The sequence below is a fragment of the Rissa tridactyla genome, chromosome 1 (assembly GCF_028500815.1).
Source record: "Rissa tridactyla isolate bRisTri1 chromosome 1, bRisTri1.patW.cur.20221130, whole genome shotgun sequence".
NCBI lineage: Eukaryota > Metazoa > Chordata > Aves > Charadriiformes > Laridae > Rissa > Rissa tridactyla.
Genome location: NC_071466.1, coordinates 209,806,245 through 209,818,798, shown reverse-complemented (window position 1 = coordinate 209,818,798; position 12,554 = coordinate 209,806,245).

Below are 12,554 nucleotides of genomic sequence, written 5' to 3'. Positions count from 1 at the left end.
AAATCTCTGCTTTGTTGTGAACAATTAAATATGCAAATGTAAATTATGTAGAGAACTTCCTCATGGTCCATCTGTTAGAATATCTTCAGCACATTCTTAATGTTCATTGGGAAGCCATAAATAGAAAGAATAGTGCAGAGCCAACTATTTATCTTAGAATATTTTTAGTAAAATATTTATTCTAATTGTCTCCTCTAGCTTGTTGAAGTGATATAAGTGTTTGAAGACAGAGGAATAATGGACTGTGGAGCCTCTGCCAGTTAAACCATTAAGATTTTCAAAAGCATGCTCTAGGATAATGTATGGTTCAAGGAAGTGTCTAACTACATGTAAAATGGAGAAAATTTTTAAGTTGGCATCTCAACTGCCTACTATTTTGTTTTAAAGTATTTCAGTGTGAATACAAGAGGCTTGCTTTCTGCTCTCTGAACTTTAGGGCATCACATCTGAGGAAATCACCCCATATCTAATTTATGTTCTAGATCTGAGATCATTGTATATGGGCACCTCTCTGATCCTATAAATAATGACTTCACTTTCAAATGTGCCATTTCCAAACATTGACACAACCATTATTTTTCATGATCTGCTATTGTGATGAAATATCACCCAGCCCTGGCCTCAGTCATAGGATAGGAAAATAATTTAAATTTCTAGGCCTGCTAAAAAAATAAATATAGGAAAAGAGGGAAAGAGTTTGTGGAAAGATATGTGGAATAAGCGCTAGTTTTTATACCAGGCAATATATAAACAGCTTAAAACCCAAAAAAGTATGAAATACAAAACATTATATGATATAGTGTCTATCGAGTACTTACCTTACATAGCAGACTACGTAACTCCATTTAAAGCACGTTGATTTTCCTCTTGTGAGTATATTTCAGAAGCATTCATGGATTTTAAGGAAAAAAAATATAAATATATATATACTTAGCAAACAGGTGTATTGGACTGAGGTGCAAATTCTTTACTCTGCCTCAAGCTTCATGTGCAATATTGGAAAATTAAGGAAAACAATGCTACTGTTCTCCAACCCTAACTTGCCCATGACCTTGCCTGCATGAACACCCCAGTATCACACTCAGCAGCCAGGTGCAGGAGTGCTGACTGTCTCCTGAGGCCCAGCCAACCTCTCCTGTCCCAGCAGTTTCATGGGGTAGGAAGTGAATACAGTGTCATGGCCACGCTTAATGGCTGCAGTGGTGCAGTCTCTAGATTCAATTTTTCAACATTTAAAAAAAAAAAACAAAACAATTCCTGTCCTTTTTTTTTTTTTCTTATTTATACTTTGGTTTGATTTTGCTAGAAAAACACAGAGTAAATATCTGCATTGTTTTGCAAAGTGCCTTTTGGTACATTTCTTATGTAAATATTGCTGCTAAAATTTTCCATGTTACTAAAAGTTTGTGTAAAATCAGTTCAGGGACAAGTTAAATACAGTAGATTTTCTTCATATTGTGACTACTGAAAAGTAGTATAAAAGACCTCTGCTGAACCACTGGAAAAAACTTTGCAAACCATGGCTACATAAATAGGTATGTGCTAGTAAATTCTAAGTTATGCATCCTTTTTATTATGGTTTTGTATTAATGTCTAAGGAATGTACTTTTGTTATGTTGAGCATAGACAGATTCCAGTGCATTCACAAGAAGAAACATAGTAATTTCTGTTTCCTTTAACTACTCCAGTAATTTCAGCCTGACAATCAGAGGTGATCAAACTAAATGGCAAAAACTTGACCTGGTTCAATTGTTTTCCCTCAGGTAGTATCCGAGGTGTTCCACGGCCAACATTTCTCCATCTTCAAATCTCCGCTGAAGATTTTCTCTCTGCTGGAGAAATCATTAACATTCTCTGTACTGTTCAACATCTCTACAAACCTTGTGCAGCAATACGGACTAATATATCAGCAGTCAATAGCCCTGGCAATACACGATTAGCTCAGCTCTGTATCAGACAGAAACTATATCTTCTCCACTTCCCCCTGAGCGAGAGAGAAACAAAGTGCTTCTTAAAGGAGGGGTGGAAAAGGAAGGAAGGGAGGAAGGGAGGGAGGAAGGGAGGAAGGGAGGGAGGAAGGAAGGAAGGGAGGGAGGGAGGGAGGGAAAAAATAAGGGAAAAAAATGTTTTCCCTGAACTTCCTAACTTCCTATTTGTATCTGGAGAGCTGCCTCATGATGAAGTTGGTAACAAAATGGAATCCTTTCTGGCAGTGGTACCAAATGCCTGTAAAAGGCAGTTTCGATCTGCATGGACCAGAGTACTCTCTCTTCTACCAGAATACACACCTGCCTCTGCTGGTGCAGAAATTCTTCTCTCTCAGACTTGACGAATGCAATTCTCCATTCCTAGGAATGAAGGAATGAAGTTTTATAAACAAAGAAAGCCACTATTTGTTTGAAGAACAATAGCAGGCCCTGCTTAGTAATGTGCTATCCTGAGCACACCACCATGACTTTCTTCTCTGACCACAATGATCACAGAAGGGCATTTAGGGCCTCCCTCATGAGGTTTTGGTGTAGACATATAAACAAATAATTGATTATTTTTTTTTCTAATTATTATACTTTCCACAGCCATAAATTGGTTATAAGGTACCTAAGACTGCTTTTAGTCCTTTTTCTAAGTAGAGACCATAATCTCTTGGGGCAAGAGGAGACTCAGGAGGTGTCTAGAAGGAGACAGGAAAACTCCCTGATGATGGAGGGGACATGTAGCAAGAGGTGCTTTACATCTGAACATTCTGCCTATCTGCAGGACATTCCTTTGAGGCCTGTGTCCTCCAGCTCTGGAATAATTTCTAATCCCTCTATACCCCTCAGCTCAGGATATTTCAGTGAAACACTATTAGCAGGGTGAGGGCTAGGAAGTGGGCTGGCCAGTGGGAGCTGGTGGAGGTCTCACTGCCCAGTGGGTCTGGCCCAAGCATGAGCAGTCTGTGAGAGAAGATATGTGTGTGCAGCTCACCCCCTGAGAGAGCACGGCTGCAGGCCTCATCACTTTTGGAACAAAACAGTGAAATTCTCCCATTTAATTTATGGCTTGTCTATTCTACAGGCCACACTGGAGAGTAGGATTAGCCCAAGGTAGCTGTAAAGGAGCCAATTCACGCACAAGACAGCATGACCACAGCAGGATGCAACTCAGAGGTATGAGCTTTGCTTCTCAGAGGTGCATAACAGCCTGAAAGGCACTCCAGCCTTGTTTGTTTAAAAGCTAGTTTGGGTCTCTCTAAATTATTCTTCAGAAAGAGCATCCTTTTCTTTTTTCTTTTTCTCTTTTTTCTTTTTTCTTTTTTTCTTTTTTCTTTTTTCTTTTTTCTTTTTTCTTTTTTCTTTTTTCTTTCTTCTTTTTTTCTGAAGCTCACAGACTGAAAAAAACAAAGCCAAATAAATGAATCAAAGCATGTTCTGTAGACTGGGAAGACAGGAAATAGGGAGAGAGATTTATTGGTTTTAATTTTTAAATCTTGGGAGGTGCTCAAAACCTCTGCTGATGGGACCATATAAGTAGCTAGATAGAGACAGTAAATATCAGGAGAAGCAATGATAAATCTTGCTCATGTTTTTATTGGGACAAATCCAGAGTTTGTATAGCTGAATTATGTGCCAAAAAATTTCAAAGTTGAGTGTCTAGAAATAAGTACCTATATCCATGTGGGAATCAGTGTGAACTGTGAATTCTCAGTACCTCTAAAAATTGCTTTCACGTAGTTACAATTTATAGGACTACCTTCAGACACCGAGCTTTGAAAAATTTGGCCAGGATTCCTACCTATTTATTGTTTCCTGGGCCAAAAAGAGTGATGAAAGTAGCTGGCTTTTTTATTATTATTTCCATATGCAATATATTTATAAGAATATTTATGCAAGGAATGTTACAGAAATTCCATGCTTTGTTTCCTTTGTGAAAGATACCTTCCTCATAAGAAACACATTATGCTTGGTCAAATATTTCTCTCTATGGGAGGATTAGATCCACAAAACTGTAGGGTTCTCATTTATCAGAAGCACTTAATTTATCACCTGGCTTTTATTAAAAAAAAAAAAGAGAGAGCTCTATTCTGTTTGGACAGCCACTGTACACTGGATTTAGGAGATTAAGGTTTACTCTAGAAAAGTGTTATTGTGAGATATGATATGAATAGCATGACATCATTTCTGGCAATACAGTATCAGTGAGTGAAAAGAAAAAACCCAACATGCAGACAGCTTTCTGATAAAGGGAAAGAGTTCTATAGTCTTTTCAAAATTTACTGTGTTTTAAGATTGTGTATGTCATATTCCAGCCTAGGAATAAGAATAGACAAAACAGCAATAAATTCTTCAAAGGGCATTATTTGAAAATATATTGATGTTTCTAAGTGTGGGAGAAAGAGGAATTTAGAGTAGATTAATGAGGAGCCAGTGGGCTTGGATATATTTTATTACTTACCAGAAAGCTAAGGATTTTTACTTTTTACTTTTACTTTAAATCCTTGTATGGATACAATACTTAAGATTTTTAAAAAATAACCAGTTATATGTCTTTTTTTTCATCAGCTGTAGGATCTTGTTTTAACTTTCATGATATTATGGGAGGAGATATTTACTCAAAAATTAGTTCATTATAATCACTATATTCTCCTCCAAATCAGGACAAACTTTTATTAAATCATTTTGGTTATTATACTTGATAAATTAATTTGCATGGAATAAACAAATATGACCTACCTATAACAAAGTATATTTCGTTACACAAGATTCTGTTCTAGTTAACAAAATTGTGGTTTACTTATTTTTGTCATTGCTATACAATTTTTATAACACATTTTCACTACTTTTAAAATAATTGAGAATCACTGCAGAAAAGTGTGTCAGGATATTATCTGGTTTATCAACACTAAATTCTCCCCCACAGGTTTGGCATTTTACATTCGTGGGATTTAAGGTGTATGAGAGAGTGTCATAAGCAATACTGTTACTGGGTGGTCTTTACAGCAGCAACGGTAAGTGCATATAAAGGAAAAAAAAAATGTATTTTCCTGAGCTTTTGGACTGGAAATACACAAGTAACACTGTATCCTTAAGAGAGCCGAGGGGTATCACTGGTTCTAACTCCAGTGCTAAGAGGTGTAATAGGCACACTAAGAGGTATTCTATGCTGTGTAGTTTTCAGGAGAAAGTTTAGATATGAAACTTAATAGTTTCAAACTCAAAGGTAGACTGGTTTTGCCAATTTCTCGATTTTAATGTCTTAATTACCAGATCACATTGTACATACTTTGCAGTGCACAACACTGAGCTTTATTTGTTGAGTGTCTATTGTCATACCATTTCGCACCTGTATTCATAGATTTCACTACATTTAGCTTTACATGTCTTTACTGTATCCCCTAAATAAATCTTTGCAATTTGCCATCCTTGAGCTTAACGGCAGCCATGCAGTATGACTATAAAGTATAAGTATTCTTTACAAGCAAAAATTGTATGTATACCTCTGTCCCTGCAGTTCAACTGAGCTCTTTAGTTGTAATTGATTAATCGTATCATTTCTGTATCAAGCTATTCTCCTATATCAAAATCATGTGAAAGGATTTTGTACCTCCTATGTTCTATTTATCATTGTATTCACCCTGTATTTTAACCATCTTTGACAACTTCCTTACATTCCTAGGATTAGTTTATATATTGCTTTGTCTTTTGTTAATATTTGCAATCCTTTCCGTTCTGTCAATTAACTGCTAGGACATCTATCTAGACACAGTGTACTCAAGTATAATAAAGAAAAGAAAAATACTTCAAGATGCTAACAAATTATAACCATGCCCAGATATAAACCAGATGTATGAGTGATAAACACAGAGATACAGGATTGTCACCACCCTTCAAAATCACAATTTAAAATGTCTTTACCTTTGACCTGTGGTAATAAGCTCTACTAGAGCATAACAGAGATGGAAATCTAGCCTTGTGTTTTCTTACTGAGTTTTTTCCTTGTTGCTTCTTTAGGAGCAGCATCTCTCACACTATCTCTAAAAATGCTAAAGAGAGCGGGAAAAAGAAATGGCTAATGGAGTTGTGGTCGCCTGTTAGCAGTGCTCAATGCAAACATATGCTTCAGCTTATGAAATGGAGAAATGCTCTCACTACCACACAGCCTTCTTCCTTCACTCACTATTTCACAGCTGTGTTTAGTGCTGGGGAATATATGTGCTGATATAAACCAAGAGCACGCATAGGCCAAATACATTTTATCCATGATATCTAGTAACAGCATAGTTCCTGGATGGACCTCCAACTTTGGAAGACTGATTAATTTCTAAAGACAATTTTGTCACCTTTGATTTGAAAGAAGTGGAAGTACGCTGACTTTCCTGTAGCAGTCCAAAGAGAAGACATATATCATTTAGTAAAAAAAGATATTTTTTTTCTTTTTAATCTCTATGAAACTGTTCTTATGAAACATGAAGTCAAGCAATATCATCTGGATTTCAGGGTTTTTTTATAACTGTAAAATAAAAGCAGATTCTTTAAATCAAGATCGGTTGGTGTTTTGTTTTGTTTCCTTTCCCCTGGAAGAGCACTTTAGTATAGGGGTTTTCAACCTGTACCCTGTGTGTTCCTGGTGTTCCAAGGAAAAATCATAAGGGTTTAGAAAGGGTGATTAAAGAGAGCGAAGGGATTTACTTCACTGTACTTCTACTGTAGTCACTGGGGTATGAGTCAAAAAAAATGTCCAAGTTTTAGTTCAAGCAAGAATGTTAACCTGAAATCTTGAGGTCTCTGTTGAGCAGGTTGGAGATTCAGTACCTTCCTTCTGACCTTTCAGGCTGTGAGACTTGGCTGTGCTTCACATGACCTTGGACCAAATTTGAAGCATAGCAGTTCATACTTCTACAAGGAAATCATGAAATTGACTCATCTAATACAGGTTTTCTCAAAAGTGAGAAAACAATAAAAGCTTCCCCCCCCACCCAGAGCTTAGCAATGGGATAGTCTGGTTGTACTTTTGGATACATCTGTGAAGGATTTGCATTAATATGAAGTATGGGAAGAAAAAAAAAAAACACAACAAAAAATAATATCAAAACAAAAAACCCTACTGTGAGCTGAGGACAGTATGGTTAATATACATGTCATTCATCCAGTCAGTGCTATAAATAAATACAGTGCAAGTTAATTCTATGAAGGTAAAAAAATAGAGGGCAATTTTACTTGAAAAAATTAGTCTTGTATCATCTGTTTAATGAGCCTGCTCAGAAGAGCCAAACTAAATCCCAAATTCTGCTTTGAATGTTGAAGAAAAAGAGTGAATTCAACTCTTGGCCTACCAGTGATTGAGTTTTATGTGCAATGCTAAGAAAAAGAACAAAAACAAATTTATAATTTTTGGTGAAAGTTGATACGTATTAGCCAAATATGTTATTAGCCATTCACATTTAAAGGAGGCAACTCCTTTAGGACATGAGGTACCTAAAAGTCAGAAGGGATTCCCACCTCTGAATACTTGTATCATATAGGTGCATTTGCATTTAGGACTTAACTCCTCAAGAAGCAAAGAGAGGATTTCAGATGCATGACTCACCTTAATGTTTCTTCTTTAAATATCCCATTGCTCAGCGGGCTGGCTATTGTACCCTGTTTTATTTACTAGCAGAGACATCACCATAGTGTCTGGTGCCTATAAGTCTGGACAGAGTGGCAAATGTAAGCTGGAGCTCCTGAACTGAATCTAGATATTGTCAGCATGAAGAGGCTGCCAACATAGGCATTGCATATCAAAGACAGGATTAGCTGCAATTAAAAAAAAAAAAAAATTCAACAAAACCCCTCAACTTTTAATCCTTTAAAGGATGGCTGTATCATTTCACCCAGTGCAGACTGCACATATCTATTGTTCAGAGGATATTATGTAAACTGACTAAGTCCCTGTAACACCAGGGATAGTTAAATGTGTAAACAGAAATAATTCTATATTTAAACATTATAGTTCTTCTGGCTGTTAAACTATCATTAGAACAGGATGGAAGCTGGTTTACAAGCTCCACTGTTGTATTTCTACACTGTGGGTGGTAGAAGCCAAGCCATTTTAAGACAATAAAATTTCTTTGTCAAATATACTGTAGATGACTGTTTATACATAGCAAGATTTGCCTCTCACCTTCTGAACCTTCAGGATAGAGCGTGGATGAAATGGATATGTTGTTTTTAGTTGTTGTAGCAGCCTGGAAAGTCAGGACTTGAATCTGCTGACATGGCTGTGGTTATTTGCCAGTTCTTCCCCTCTTTTGGAGAATTAGCCCTTTCTTCCTGACTATATAAGATATGCTGAAAGATGTCTTCTTTAATACTATAGAGTGTGAAAATGAAAAGCTGGAGCCCTGCATGGACATATAGGAACACTTTTGTCTAAAAAATAATATCAGTTTTTGAGAAAACAATTTTTTGCTGTATAAAAGATGTCAGAAACCTACTGAAAATAGTGTGACGACAGAATTTAGCATGTTTCTGTGGTCCCCAAATAAATGTGATATTTACTACATAATTTACACTTTAATTGAAAGCAAAATTGATCAATATATACTGTCAAAATCTAATCCAATACTAATAAAAGATATTAAGTTTAAAATCCAACAAAATTTCAACAGTCATCTATCAACGCTTAGATAGTAGGCTGAGGCTCTTGAAGAACTGGGGTCCCAAATCCACAGAAGGATTCAATTATCTTATTGTCATTTAAAACTGTTGCTTTTCAATAAGAATCAAACAAGAACCCTTGTGGATTTGGGCCAAACTTCCTTCACAGTTATTTGCAGCAGTTGAATCCGGTACCTGAAAGAGGCCCATGAGAAAGCTGGGGAGGGGCTGTTTGCAAGGGCATGTAGCAATAGGAAGAGGGGCAATGGTTTTAGAACCATTTAGAACCTACCCTAGAGCAGGGTAGGTTTAGATTAGACATTAGAAAGTTCTTTACAATGAGGGTGGTGAGACACTGGAGCAGGTTACCCAGAGAGGTGGTGGAGGCCCCATCCCTGGAGACAGTCAAAGCCAGGCTTGATGATGCTCTGAGCAACCTGATCTAGCTAAAGATGTCCCTGCTTACTGCAGGGGGGTTGGACTAGATGACCTTTAAAGGTCCCTTCCAACCCAACACATTCCATGATTCTATAATTCTATGAATCTCAAATGCAGAGGTGTGCCACCTTGCTATGCAATCCTCACAGAGTTGCCTTTTGAAGACTATTCAGGAAAAGAGAAAAATCAGCAGAAATCCAGCTCTGATGTGCTCACAGCGACACAATGCACATGCCTTGATTCCTTTCCCCTTCATCAAGCAGGCTAGCAGGATATAGGAAATAGCAGCAGAGAAATTTCTCTTGAGGGAAGGGAATTGCAATTAAGTTTTGAAAGTGCAGGCCAGGATGTTTATTTTAAAACATTTTATCAACCTACCACTTTACTCTGTAATTGCCTGGTGTTTAGTGTCCTTATCCAGCACAGAGACAACGAATTGATGCCCTCCTGACCAAATCCTCGGAAAATGTGCTGACGTTTAAGGGCTGTTGGGAATGGGGACATTCTGCTGTGCTGGGTGGAGCACTCTGCAGGAAGGACTACGGGATTTGTGGTGTCAGGAGAACAGCTAAGAGGTCACAGACATGGGAAAAAGAAGTCCTGGACACTGCCTCTGCTCACAGATTTATCTCTGTTCTTTTCCTTCCCCCCCTTCTCTCTGATAACTGCGTAACGTAATATAGCAGCAATAATTAATTACAAAGCATTTGAGGACATTACGGTATTTCTGGGTCTAGTTGCTGGATACATTGAAGAAACATGGAAATTCTCTTTTTAAAGATATTTATTAATGAAAAACAAGGAATAAATTTTTATTTAAGGAATGTTTTTGGAAAACACATGCTAGAACATGTATTTTTCTTACAGGCATAATTCTGCTTCCCTGACATGAACAGTATTATTCAAACAAGGCACTGTTTAAAATAGAATTTACAGTACATTTGAATTCATTTCAGTGCTTCTTTATTTTTGATAGCTTTAAATATACAGCTGGCATAACTCTAACTTAGACTCCAGCTTAACAGATTCAATACTTGGGAGGTTTCTGGATTTCTGTGATCTATTCAAGTCTACTTATAAAAGGCAAATATCCATTACACTGCTGTATCTAAGGTAACAGAAACACCACCATTGAAAAAAAAAAGGGTTTGGAGAAAGTACATCAGCTCCTTTCCTAATACACATTCTGGAGGACACACATAATCACTGAATAAAACCACGCTGTTGTTCATACAAATAATCTTATTTATTGTTGTTGGAGTCTTCTGATAATATCTGATTTTTTCTGAAAAATCAATACGTTTCTTACACGAATTATGAAATCAGCCACGGTTTGCTTACTGCAGTGAAATATGAATTCAAGTATCTGTGAATTGATGCATACAATTACATGAAGCTTTTTATCTGTTTTTCAGCTTTGTCATGATGTATTTTCAATTGCATCAAATTTATGATCTGATCATTTGTCAACAATTCATTATTGCAACTTGTATTTATTGAATTCATTATCTCATAAAGTTCAGCACATGTAAGATCAGATTGCTCTCATTTCAAGACCGTGTTGTTAAATTTTTTAAACACATTTGAAAGAAAATTAAATCATATTCAATCATTGAAAGATCCTCTTTATCATTCCCCTTTTAGCTTCCTAAAATAATTTATAAATTACATCTAGTCAGTCTTCATCTAATGTACAACAGCAGCTTTTAGTTGCTGAAAACACTACCAGCAAGTCTTCAGTTACTGAGTATGGAGATGTCTATTTAGATATGGGAAAGTCCTCAACATTTCCACTCATTTGAAACTGGTTTTGGTTTGTGATTTTATTTGGCTGGGTTTGGGTTTTCTTTGGGGGGAGAGGGGCCTTCTGAGAGTTTTTATAAAATGAAGAGTAGGAATGAAAACGTGGTTATCAAATGTTGACCTATCAACCGATCTCATAAATCTTGGCATAATTTGTTGACTATGCAGTGTACAAACTGGTCAATTAGCTGGAAGAAAAGAAAAATATTTGCACTGTTCCATTAATTTGTGCTAAATTTAACACATCCCAAAGCTAACATCAGCATTATTGGATCCAAATTAGTCAAGGCTGTAAAGATATTAAAGGTCATGTAAAGACATTTGATTGTAGATTATTTGGTTTTGTTTCTTTGAATCCAAGGTGGTCACTCAAGGTTTAGGCTAGATACAAAGGCTGAGGTACCAGGCTGCTGTTTTTCTGGCATGCAAAGAAGATAGACAAAATACTTATGACTCTTTCAAGGTTAGCAAGGAGAAGGTGCTTTTTGAAAATTCATATTTGTCTGAGGTGAACTGGTAGCTGAACAGGCTTCCTGGCTTGAAATTTCTGAAGTTCACCTACGCTTCATTTTAAGACACTAAAATCAGTTTTGAATACAGGGAGTGATCATCATGCTTCTGGTTGGAGCATCTTTGACAGTCTGGCAGGATGTATCTGGTGTCTATGCTCAGGCATTGGCAGTGAGGGGTTGCAGGGTGGCCCCTCTGAGGAGGGGCCAGGGCTGCCCCATGCCAGACACAGCCGGTTCCAGCCAACCCAACAGACCCACCAGGGCATAGTTCAGCCCATCAGCCAAGTGAGTGGCACCTCTGTGAAAATATATTTAAGAAAGGCCAAAAAATGCCACACAAGCAGAGGAGGAGGAAGAGAGAAGAGTGAGAAACAGCAAAGGGAACACCAAGGTCAGAGGAGGAGGGGAAGAGATGCTCCATGGCACCAGCAAAGGTGTGCACCATGGCCCATGGAGGACGCCACACCACAGCAGCTGGATATTTCCTGAAGGACTGCAGCCTATGGATAAGCAAAGGAAAAGTGTAAAGAGGAAGGAGAGGCAGACAGAAACCATTATGTACTGACCATAACCCCCTGTTCCCCATTACCCTATGCTGCTCGGAGGTGGGTAGAGGAGACGGGAATGAAGGAGTGAAGCTGAACCTGGGGAAGGGGGCAGAAAAAGTGTTGGTTTAATGTTTGGCTTTTCATTACCCAAGTTTATTTTAATTGGTAATAAAGTTAATTTTCCCCAAATCAAATTTGTTTTGACCATGCTAGTAACTGGGAAACCATCTTCCCATTCTCATCTCGACCTGTGGGATTTTTCTTTCCTGTTCTTCCTGTTTTCTCCCCCCTCCTGCTGAGGGGGAAAGTGAGTGAGCAGCTGGGTGGGAGTTTGGCTGTTAGCTAAAGCTAACCTACCACACACAGAAACAGAGATGACTCACTCACATGTGTAGTCAGCATCTGAGAGATGAAAATGGCAGTCTGACGTAACAGAAAGATGTGTGGACTTGGAGGGATCATGAGAGATTAATAACTTTAAGAGTGGAAGATATCAGATTAAAAAAAGCCTTTGCTCCCACAAACATACATTTATTTAAGATTTCAGTCCTTATCACCAGAACACAAATTTGTCGAGGTTTGGAGCACACTAATAAACAGAACCGCAGAGACTTCAATCCTTGCTTTAGCAACCT